Raw genomic sequence first — 12162 nt, forward strand, 5'->3', positions numbered from 1 at the left:
TATGCTAACAGCTCTCTAGTTTATGGCTTGCCTTCTCTTAATGAGGCTTTAAATGCAGATATTGAAAGAGTGACAGAGGGTATGGATTTCATGACTACATCATTAGTTCAAGATAGTATGAAGACACTGGGTTTTATGCCAACGTGCGTCTCCCACTGCAGCTGTATCATATGGCATCTAAGTGTTAACAGGTTTGTCACAGTTCCCTACAAGATGGAAATATGTCTTATAAAATGTGTGCAGTCATTTCATTCTTCTGAAACAGTGCATGGTAAAAAATACAGAGCAGATGTTTAATATAGCATATATCTCAGAAATACAAAAATGTAACGTAAAGAAGGATAGAAATTAATCAAACTCCCTCCCTACTTATGAACTGACCTGACCCATGACAAGTTGCCCACATTTTAGGGTGAGAATCGTTCTAACAGGTAGTTCCCAGTCCACATATATATACAGTATATATACTGTGTGTGTATATATATATATATATATATATATATATATATACATATATATATAAAACTAGAAGCAATGAATGCACGCATGGTACTAGGCACAAGGAGTATTGACTAGAAAAAAAAATAATCGACAGCCAATGTTTCCATGAGATGCAGCCTCCCTCATGATAAAAGCCAAAACAAAGTAAGAATATTAAAAAAAATCAAATTGATACTCTCTTTGTGCCAAGTGTTCTGGTTGTCCACATAGATGGTGTGCTTAGGGGTACCACTTGTCTATATATAGATATCTATATATAGATATCTATATATAGATATATACAGTGGGGACGGAAAGTATTCAGACCCCCTTCAATTTTTCACTCTTTGTTATATTGCAGCCATTTGCTAAAATCATTTAAGTTCATTTTTTTTCCTCATTAATGTACACACAGCACCCCATATTGGCAGAAAAACACAGAATTGTTGACATTTTTGCAAATTTATTAAAAAAGAAAAACTGAAATATCACATGGTCCTAAGTATTCAGACCCTTTGCTCAGTATTTAGTAGAAGCACCCTTTTGATCTAATACAGCCATGAGTCTTTTTGGGAAAGATGCAACAAGTTTTTCACACCTGGATTTGGGGATCCTCTGCCATTCCTTCTTGCAGATCCTCTCCAGTTCTGTCAGGTTGGATGGTAAACGTTGGTGGACAGCCATTTTTAGGTCTCCCCAGAGATGCTCAATTGGGTTTAAGTCAGGGCTCTGGCTGGGCCATTCAAGAACAGTCACGGAGTTGTTCTGAAGCCACTCCTTCGTTATTTTAGCTGTGTGCTTAGGGTCATTGTCTTGTTGGAAGGTAAACCTTTGGCCCAGTCTGAGGTCCTGCGCACTCTGGAGAAGGTTTTTGTCCAGGATATCCCTGTACTTGGCCGCATTCATCTTTCCCTCGATTGCAACCAGTCGTCCTGTCCCTGCAGCTGAAAAACACCCCCACAGCATGATGCTGCCACCACCATACTTCACTGTTGGGACTGTATTGGACAGGTGATGAGCAGTGCCTGGTTTTCGCCACACATACCGCTTAGAATTAAGGCCAAAAAGTTCTATATTGGTCTCATCAGACCAAAGAATACTATTTCTCACCATCTTGGAGTCCTTTATGTGTTTTTTAGCAAACTCCATGCGGGCTTTCATGTGTCTTGCACTGAGGAGAGGCTTCTGTTGGGCCACTCTGCCATAAAGCCCCGACTGGTGGAGGGCTGCAGTGATGGTTGACTTTCTACAACTTTCTCCCATCTCCCAACTGCATCTCTGGAGCTCAGCCACAGTGATCTTTGGGTTTTTCTTTACCTCTCTCACCAAGGCTCTTCTCCCCCGATAGCTCAGTTTGGCCAGACGGCCAGCTCTAGGAAGGGTTCTGGTCGTCCCAAACGTCTTCCATTCAAGGATTATGGAGGCCACTGTGCTCTTAGGAACATTAAGTGCAGCAGAAATTTTTTTGTAACCTTGGCCAGATCTGTGCCTTGCCACAATTCTCTCTCTGAGCTCTTCAGGCAGTTCCTTTGACCTCATGATTCTCATTTGCTCTGACATGCACTGTGAGCTGTAAGGTCTTATATAGACAGGTGTGTGGCTTTCCTAATCAAGTCCAATCAGTATAATCAAACACAGCTGGACTCAAATGAAGGTATAGAACCATCTCAAGGATGATCAGAAGAAATGGACAGCACCTGAGTTAAATATATAAGTGTCACAGCAAAGGGTCTGAATACTTAGGACCATGTGATATTTCAGTTTTTCTTTTTTTAAAAAATCTGCAAAAACGTCAACAATTCTGTGTTTTTCTGTCAATATGGGGTGTTGTGTGTACATTAATGAGGAAAAAAATGAACTTAAATGATTTTAGCAAGTGGCTGCAATATAACAAAGAGTGAAAACTTTAGGGGGTCTGAATACTTTCTGTCCGATAGACAGATAGATAGATAGATAGATAGATAGATAGATAGATAGATAGATAGATAGATAGATAGATAGATAGATAGATAGATCGATCTAGATCTATATATATATAGATATCTATATATAGATATATCTATATATAGATATCTATATATAGATATCTATCTATTTATATATATATATATATATATATATATATATATATATATATATATATATATATATATATATATATATATATATATATATATAGATTGATATCTATATATATTGTATATCTAGATATAGATATACAGTATATATATATCTATATACTATATTGCCAAAAGTATTGGGACGCCTGCCTTTACACCCACATGAACTTTAATGGCATCCCAGTCTTCTTATGCCCCGTACACACGGTCGGATTTTCCGATGGAAAATGTGTGATAGGACCTTGTTGTCGGAAATTCGGACCGTGTGTGGGCTCCATCACACATTTTCCATCGGATTTTCCGACACACAAAGTTTGAGAGCAGGCTATAAAATTTTCCGACAACAAAATCCGTTGTCGGAATTTCCGATCGTGTGTACACAAATCCGACGCACAAAGTGCCATGCATGCTCAGAATAAATAAAGAGATGAAAGCTATTGGCTACTGCCCCGTTTATAGTCCCGACGTACGTGTTTTACGTCACCGCGTTCAGAATCATCGGATTTTCCGACAACTTTGTGTGACCGTGTGTATGCAAGACAAGTTTGAGCCAACATCCGTCGGAAAAAATCCATGGATTTTGTTGTCGGAATGTCCGATCAATGTCCGACCGTGTGTACGGGGCATTAGTCTGTAGGGTTCAATATTGATTTGACCCACCCTTTGCAGCTATAACAGCTTCAGCTCTTCTGGGAAGGCTGTCCACAAGGTTTAGGAGTGTGTCTATGGGAATGTTTGACCATTCTTCCAGAAGTGCATTTATGAGGTCAGGCACTGATGTTGGACGTGAAGGCCTGGCTCGCAGTCTCCGCTCTAATTCATCCCAAAGGTGTTCCATCGGATTGAGGTCAGGACTCTGCAGGCCAGTCAAGTTCCTGCACCCCAAACTCGCTCATCCATGTCTTTATGGACCTTGCTTTGCGCAGTGGTGCGCAGTCATGTTAGAACTGGAAGGGGCCATCCCCAAACTGTTCCCACAAAGTTGGGAGCATGAAATTGTCCAAAATGTCTTGGTATGCTGACGCTTTAAGAGTTCCCTTCACTGGAACTAAGGGGCCAAGCCCAACCCCTGAAAAAAGAAAACCCCACATCATAATCCCCCCTCCACCAAATGATTTGGACCAGTGCACAAAGCAAAGTCCATAAAGACATGGATGAGCGAGTTTGGGGTGTTGTTGAACTGGGAGGTTGAATCACTGCAAAGGAAATAAAATATCCCCTCTGTTGTCTAATCTACAAATCTCTACATTCATTGCAATGCCCAAAATTTGGGAGAGCAAGTATGCAAAAATCAATTTACAGTATAGCTAAATGTAAAACTTTTTTTTTTAGTTTTGGATAGGGTGGAGAGAGATTAGAACCCCTGACAGTTTTTATTGCTGTCTGTGCCCCCCCATTGAGGAGATTTGCCCTCTCTATTTTTCCTGTTTACCAATATCAATGAAAGTGAAAGTAAAAGAAAACCCTAAATTTTGGGTTATCCCCAGAAAAGTAATAGAGGAGAAATCTTTCAATGGGGACATTATTTCCGGTGACCTGGAGGTCCCCAAGGAATTCCCTTAATTTGCAGAGATTTCTTCACACATCTTGTTTGGCTATGAGACAGGGAGTTAAGGGAAATCTCTGCTAAGGAACACATATGGCGAAAAAAAAAATAATCAATTATAAATAATAAATGATAATAAGGCTTTATAACTTTACTCTATCCAAAATGACAATAAAAGGTTTTGCCTGGAGTTCTGCTTTAAGGTAATTACTGCAAGAACTCAAATTTGCACTCACCGAAAAGGCACAATGCTGACATTTACCCCATTGATTTAAGTGAATGTGATTTTAAGTGAGACAAAATGATTAAATATTTGTTGTCTGGCCTGGCACTATACACACAGAAGCTGAGCATTAACTTTGAAAGGTGTATACGATGCTGGTAGGGGGACTGGGCAAAAAGCCAAGGTACGGCCATGCCATCCATTTACAATATTTGACAAGCTAGGATTGTTATTAAGTACAGTAATCAGAACTTTGGGTCAACTAAAAAAACAAAGGTTTCTTTGTCAGAAGACTTGTATCTGAATTATAATTTGTAGTTTAATAATACTTTACTGAAATCAGAGCGGGTTATTAATGTAAATACAATTAGCAAAACTATTAAATTCACAGATATTGACATTTAAGTTACTTAAAGGAAACTTGTAATGAAATAATCATAGACATTTCCATTCTTAACCATTCCTCAAAAAAATGCCAGTTGCCTGATTTTCTTGTATATGATTTGTCTTAAATGCTTCCTCCGTAAGGATGAGCTAAGGTTCTTAGTTTAGCCCAAATCCACAGGAAACTGTCATGTAATAGCAGGCCGCTAACCCAATCAGCTTTGGCCGTGGATTTACATTGTCCAAATTTGGCTGTGTGGCCATATGATGTCAATGATGTCACCAGCATTCCTGGCCCTTTGTTATGTGTGGCTATGGGGCGAGACTGCCGCAACTGCTTGGGCTGGTGGACTGCTTTTATGTGACAGTTTGCCACTCAGGGCCTAATCTAGCCTGTCTGATGTGGGGGTGAAGGACAAAATGGCAAGGGGCAGAAGATGGGAGCTCAGCAGGGCAGAAGATAGGGTCAGTAGTGTGTAGGGCAGTGAACCGAGGCTATTAGTTTGTAGGGCAGTATACAGTGTGTTAGCAGGGCTGTGTGCTGGGGGCAACAGGGCAGTGTTCAGTGGGACAGCAGGGCAATGTACAAGAGTCAGAATGCAGTGTACAGGGAATCAGTAGGACAGAGGACAAGGGTCAGCAGAATGGAGAGTAGGGATCAGTGGAGGACAGGGTCAATAGGGCGGAGAACAGGGATCTGCAGGGCAAAGGACAGAGGTCAGTAGGGCATGGAAAGGGGGTCTACAGTGCAGAAGACAACGTTCAGCATGAAAGTGGACACAGGTCGACAGGGCAGTGGACATGGATCAGCAGATCCGAGGACAGGGGTCAGCAGGTCATAAGACAGGGGTCAGCAGGGCAGTGAACAGGGATCAGCAGAGTCAAGGACAGGGGTCAGAAGGGCAGAGGATGGGGTGAGCAAAATAGGGTACAGGGGGGATCAGCAGGGCAGTGGACAGAGGGTCAGCAGGGCAGTGGACAGGTGTCGGCAGATCCAAGGACAGGCTCAGCAGGGTGTAGGACAGGGGTCAACAGGGCAGAAGACAGCGGGTCAGTAGGGCAGTGGACAGGGCTCAGCAGATCTGAGGACAGGGGTCAGCCGGGAGAAGGACAGGGGTCAGCAGAGCGATGGACAGGGGTCACTGCTGGCAGGACACTCAACAGAGCTCTTCTTTCCCCCCACACAGGACATATCTGTGCCTGTAAGAAAATCCAATATTAGTTACGTGCGGTGTGGGCAGGAGGAATTTGCTGAGTGCCCTGTGCCCAGGCTGTGTGCAGGATGGGGATGGGAGGAGGAGATTGGCATGCTGGGAATAGCAGCCACGGTAAGGGGGGTACAACTGAAATCTGGGGGGGTGCAGCTCACGCCAGAAACCCCCTAGATTCAGACAACGTTGTCGTGAGTTTTAGCCAAACTTTACAAATCCCTATCTCTAAGTTACTGACTTGGGACAAGTATAGAGATATATAACATATTTTAATGCTTCTATAACAATCATGCATGTTCTGGGTCCGTGACTCAAAAATAATTGATGCCAGGCACAGCCAGTCAACAAGCATCTTTCGTAGAAGGCCAGCAATGGCAGCCACCAAACTTCTTTTTATGACAGGGTCCCTTTAAAGCTTTAAAAACAAAAACACTATGAGGCCTTGTGTCAAAGTACAATAGCATGAAACAGTGGGTGAGGGGCCTGAGTCATCATGTAATAAGAGGATATCATCCTTATGAAGTATGTGCTTGTCCTACTATAGACACACAAGTATCTCCCTATTGTACTTTTAAATGTATTTTCACATATAGGATACAAGCACGAGCCAAAGGGAATGATCATTCCATCTGAAATCATTACTTGATTATTAGCAGAGTAGCCAGCTCCCCAGTGAGTGACAGGTGAGAGCAACTCCACACACATAGCCTCATTAGACCATTGCATGTACTCCAAAACTCAATTTCTATGCCATAATTGACCAAAGAACACTAAGTAAATTGCAATCAGCTATCTTGGTCCTCGTCCTCAATCAAGACGTGTCCCAATCAAAGCAGCCAGCCTAAAACTCCCAGATTTTAGAAAACGTGGCACTTGTCTCTGACCACACATGCAATATATTTTCCATTTTAATCATAATTCATATAAAAAATAAATTCACAGCTGAAAGCTAAATATGTGCAGTAATTGCTATCTGATTTTTATATTTTTTTATATTAAGCCATCATTTTCATACCAGTTCACACAGAAGGGTGTAGCATACATACCATGGAATTCAACAGAAACTTTGGAAGACTCAGAAGACTTAGGATAGTGAAGACCTTTAAACGTACATTCAGAGAGTCATTACTGAATTACAAAGTTACTTAACCCATACATCAATTGTGAGAAGGTGCATTTGTTAATTAATCCATCGTTAGCCACAGTGGCAATGCTAGTAGTTCTCACTTTAGATAGTAAAGCCCACTAACCAGAACAGCTGCAAAAGGAAAGTAAATCTGCAGGGCATTCAGACATTTAAGCTTTACAATTTTTTTAAATAAGTAATTATATCTAAATAACAATGAGTAGTGACTGTGGAGCATTGTGTGCCCTGTACAGATGCACCACATTGAGACAAATGGCTTCTAATTGTGTATAATTCAGCTGAAAAGGGGGTCAGTTTAGATGCATTGCAGTGTATCTGAAGCATGAAAAGGAGAATCTAATGAATAGCAGCAGAAAAAAATTACTACAGGGCAAGACGGACACAAGTGTTCTGCTATCTCAATCCTTATTCCCATCAGCAGTAAGCCAACGTTTCAAGAAGAGAACAAAAGTAGCATGACCCACAACCTTTAGAATACCGGACAAAGATGATGGTCATCAGGATTCCATGCATCATATTCCTACACATTTTATGGAGTACCAGAGGTGCAGGCGGCCAAACAAAAATATTACAATGGACATCCTAACTGGGCAAATCGTTGGGCGCTGGGCAAAAAAAAATGTTACAGTGGACATCCCAACTGGGCAAATCATTGGGTGCTGGGCAAACAAAAATATTACAGTGGACATCCTAACTGGGCAAATCATTGGGTGATGGCCAAACAAAAATATTACAATGGACATCCTAACTGGGCAAATTGTTGGGCACTGGGCAAACAAAAATGTTACAGTGGACATCCCAACTGGGCAAATCATTGGTGCTGGCCAAACAAAAATATTACAATGGCTATCCTATCTGGGCAAATCATTGGTGATGGCCAAACAAAAATATTACAATGGATATCCCAACTGGGCAAATCATTGCAACTGGCCCAACAAAAGTTTTACAATGAATATCCTAACTGGGCAAATCATTGGTGCTGGCCCAACAAAAGCTTTACAATGGACATCTTAACTGGGCAAATCATTGGTGTTGACCAAACAAAATATTACAATGGACATCCTAAGTGGGCAAATCATTGGTTTTTAACAGCAAGGTACTGGCATTGAATGTTTTACAATAGACATCTTAACTGGACAAATTATTGGCATTGGCCAAACAAAAAATATTACCATGGACATCCTAGCTGGGCAAATCATTGGGCGCTGGCCAAACATAATTTTACAGTGGTCAGCCCAACTGGTCAAATCATTGGTGCTAGACAAATTTTACAATGCATTTCTTATCTGGGTAAATCATTGGGTGTTGGCCAAACAAAATATTACAATGGACATCCTAACTGGGCAAATCATTGGTTTTCAACACCAAGATACTGTCATTGTAAGTTCTCAGCCAAGTGACTGCAAGGACACTTTCTAAATGTAAGAATCCCAGTTAGGGCACATTAGCTTTTAAAAGGTTAGTTCACAATGTTTTACACTGGACTTTCTAACTCGAGCAATTAATTGGGTGCTGGCCAAACAGAATTATTACAATGGACATCCTAACTGGGCAAATCACTGGATGATGGGCAAACAAAATTTTACATTGGACATCCTAATTGGGCAAATCATTTGTGTTGGCCAAACAAACATATTACAATAGACATCCTAACTGGCAAATCATTGGGTGCTGGCAAAAAAAAAATATTGCAATGGACATCATAACTGGGCAAATCATTGGGTGATAGCCAAATAAAAAAAATTACAATGGACATTCTAACTGGGCAAATCATTGGTGCTGGCCAAACAAAAATATTAAAATGGACATCTTAATTGGGCAAATTACTGGGTGATGGCCAAATAAAAATATTACAATGGACATCTTAACTGGACAAATCATTGGTGCTGGCCAAAAAAAATATTAAAATAGATGTCTTAATTGGGCAAATCATTGGGTGCTGGCCAAAAAAAAAGATTACAATGGACATCCTAACTGGTCAAATCATTGGTGCTAGCCAAACAAAATTATACAATAGACATCTTATCTGTGTAAATCATTGGTGCTGGCCAAACAAAAATATTATAATGGGCATCCTAACTATGCAAATCATTGGTGCTGGCCAAAAAAAATTACAATGGACATCCTAACTGGGCAAATCTTTGGGTGCTGGCCAAACAAAATATTACAATGGACATCCTAACTGGGCAAATCATTGTTTTTTAACAGCAAGGTACTGGCATTGAATGTTTTACAATATACATCTTAACTGGACAAATTATTGGCATTGGCCAAACAAAAAATATTACCATGGACATCCTAGCTGGGCAAATCATTGGGCGCTGGCCAAACATAATTTTACAATGGGCAGCCCAACTGGTCAAATCATTGGTGCTAGCCAAATTTTACAATGCATTTCTTATCTGGGTAAATCATTGGGTGCTGGCCAAACAAAATATTACAATGGACATCCTAACTGGGCAAATCATTGGTTTTCAACACCAAGATACTGGCATTGTAAGATCTCAGCCTAGTGACTGCAAGGACACTTTCTAGATAAAAGTAAGACTCCCAGTTTAGGGAGTATTAGGTTTTAAAAGGTTAGTTCACCTTTTAACAGCGGTGGCCACTTGACCATGCTGAAAATGAGAATCTCTTCTTGGTTCTAGGACACTGACCACGGAAGAAAGGAGATACAAAATGATTCTCATTTGTCAGTGCGGTCACATGGCCAGCGCTGACCAATAAGTGCTTGTTTTACTGGCTCGAGAGGACGGAAGAAGAAGGGGATCGTATTTGGCAATGGCGGCTGGTGTTCCATCGCTCGGGGGGGCGGCAGACAGACCTGACCACAGACCCCCCCGGTCGCTCCAGCCCGCCACCCCACACTAACCTTTATCGCTTGAGCTTGCCACCACACACCATTGACAACACCGCCCATCCCCCGGTCGTCGGTTTGCCCTCTCGACCGCCAGGCCCTGTCAGCCCCCCCACTTACCCCGTGCAGGTAACAGCTGCGGCAGCTTCCCCCCTCTGACTCCTCTGTGTCCCATCACTTCTCCTCCCCGGCCAATTGGGTATTCAGACTCCTGGCCAGCTAATGGGGTCACAGGACCTGCTTCCTGATTGGAGTCAATAGAGCCTCAGGCTCTAATCATGTGCTTCTAAAAAAAAACAAAAAAATAGAAATTCATGTGTCCGGTGCCCTGCATGTAGATTAGGGCCTGGACGCATGGATTAAGGGGGGCGGCGCCGTGCACCCCAAATGAGCGGACGCCACTGAGCGCAGGTCCTGGAGGAGTGGGAAGGGTGTTGTGAGTTGTTTAAATGTTCATTTTTTTGTGAAAAGGTGAACTAACCCTTTAATTTTATTATAGGTTAAAGCCCAACATAACTTTATTTTAAATTAGCTAACAACATTCTAAATGCATTAAAAATGGTGGTTAAAGTCTTATGCCCTGTACACACGATCGGACATTGATCGGACATTCCGACAACAAAATCTATGGATTTTTTCCGCCGAGTGTTGGCTCAAACTTGTTTTGCATACGCACGGTCACACAAAGTTGTCGGAAAATCCGATCGCTCTGAACGCTGTGACGTAAAACACGTACATCGGGACTATAAACGGGGCAGTAGCCAATAGCTTTAGTCTCTCAATTTATTCTGAGCATGCGTGGCACTTTGTGCGTCGGAATTGTCCACACAGAGTCGGAATTTACTCGAACGGATTTTGTTGTGGGAAAATTTTATAGCCTGCTCTCAAACTTTGTGTGTCGGAAATTCCAATGGAAAAAGTCCGGTGGAGCCTACACACGGTTGGAATTTCCGACAACTTGCTCCGATCGCACATATTCTGTCGGAAAGTCTGACCGTGTGTACAGGGCATTACAGTTTGCTTTCTTTAGAAAGCATCCACAGTCTGTGTAGAAAAGTCTATGTCCTGCCAGCATAGTGCAAAGAAGGACCCATGCTCTCATAATGGAAGCAGCAGTCTCCCTTCAGAGTTCCAGCACACCCCCTACTGAGTCAGACCTATGGCCCTGCAATCAATAAAGCTCATGCTCCCTGCTGATTAGAAAGCTCAGAATCAGCAGAAGGCTTGTCAGATCTCTACAGATAGACCACTTCTTCCACATAGAAAGCAAGGGTTCTTCTCTACAGCATGCTGGCTGGGGACAGCCTTTTCTACTCTGGCTGTGGCTAAAGAAAACAAACTGTGAGCTTTGCACAACTTTAGATGTACCTGGAATGTATTAATTGGTATAAACTGAAAGTCTGAAAGAAGGTTTGGTGTGTGTTGGGTCGGAGGGGGACTTAGTTAGGAGTTAAAGGGTTTGTAAAGGTACATGTTTTTTCACCTTAATGCATTCTATGCATTAAGGTGAAAAAACATCCGACGATTAGCGGCCCCCCAGCCCCCCCCCCGTTTACTTACCTGAGCCCTCGAAAGTGCTGCGCCGTGAACACGCTGGCTTCTCGACCGGGCTTCTCAGCTCATTTATTGGATGATTGATAGCTGCGCAGCCATTGGCTCCCACTGCTGTCAATCAAATCCAATGACGCAGCACACGTCACAGTGATACAGCTATAGCCGCCGACTGTATCACGGGAGCGCGCCTGCAAGCTAACCCCCTTGGAAGAGCGCTTCCCAGAACATGGGTTATCTGATGCGGGGAGGAGCCGAGAGAGCCGCCGAGGGACCCCAGAAGACGAGGATCGGGGCCACTCTGTGCAAAACGAGCTGCACAGTGGAAGCAAGTATGACATGTTTGTTATTTATAAAAAAAAAAAAGGAACCTTTACAACCCCTTTAAAGTTAGGTTATGCGAAATTGATTTAGATAGTATCCACTTCCTAATTTTGTTAAACATAACATACTGTTACCCAGCATTCAATTAATGTTTTATAATTCAGCATAAACCAATGATGGAAGTAGAAATACAAAATAAGTTCATAAAAAAACATTTTTAATTTGCATGTTCCAGGCCTTTTCGATTTACTAAAACGGAAGAGTGCAAAATCTGGTGCAGCTGTGCATGGTAGCCATTCAGCTTCTAACTTCAGCTTGT

Source organism: Aquarana catesbeiana, linkage group LG03 (assembly GCF_042186555.1).
Source record: "Aquarana catesbeiana isolate 2022-GZ linkage group LG03, ASM4218655v1, whole genome shotgun sequence".
In the NCBI taxonomy this organism is placed as follows: Eukaryota; Metazoa; Chordata; class Amphibia; order Anura; family Ranidae; genus Aquarana; species Aquarana catesbeiana.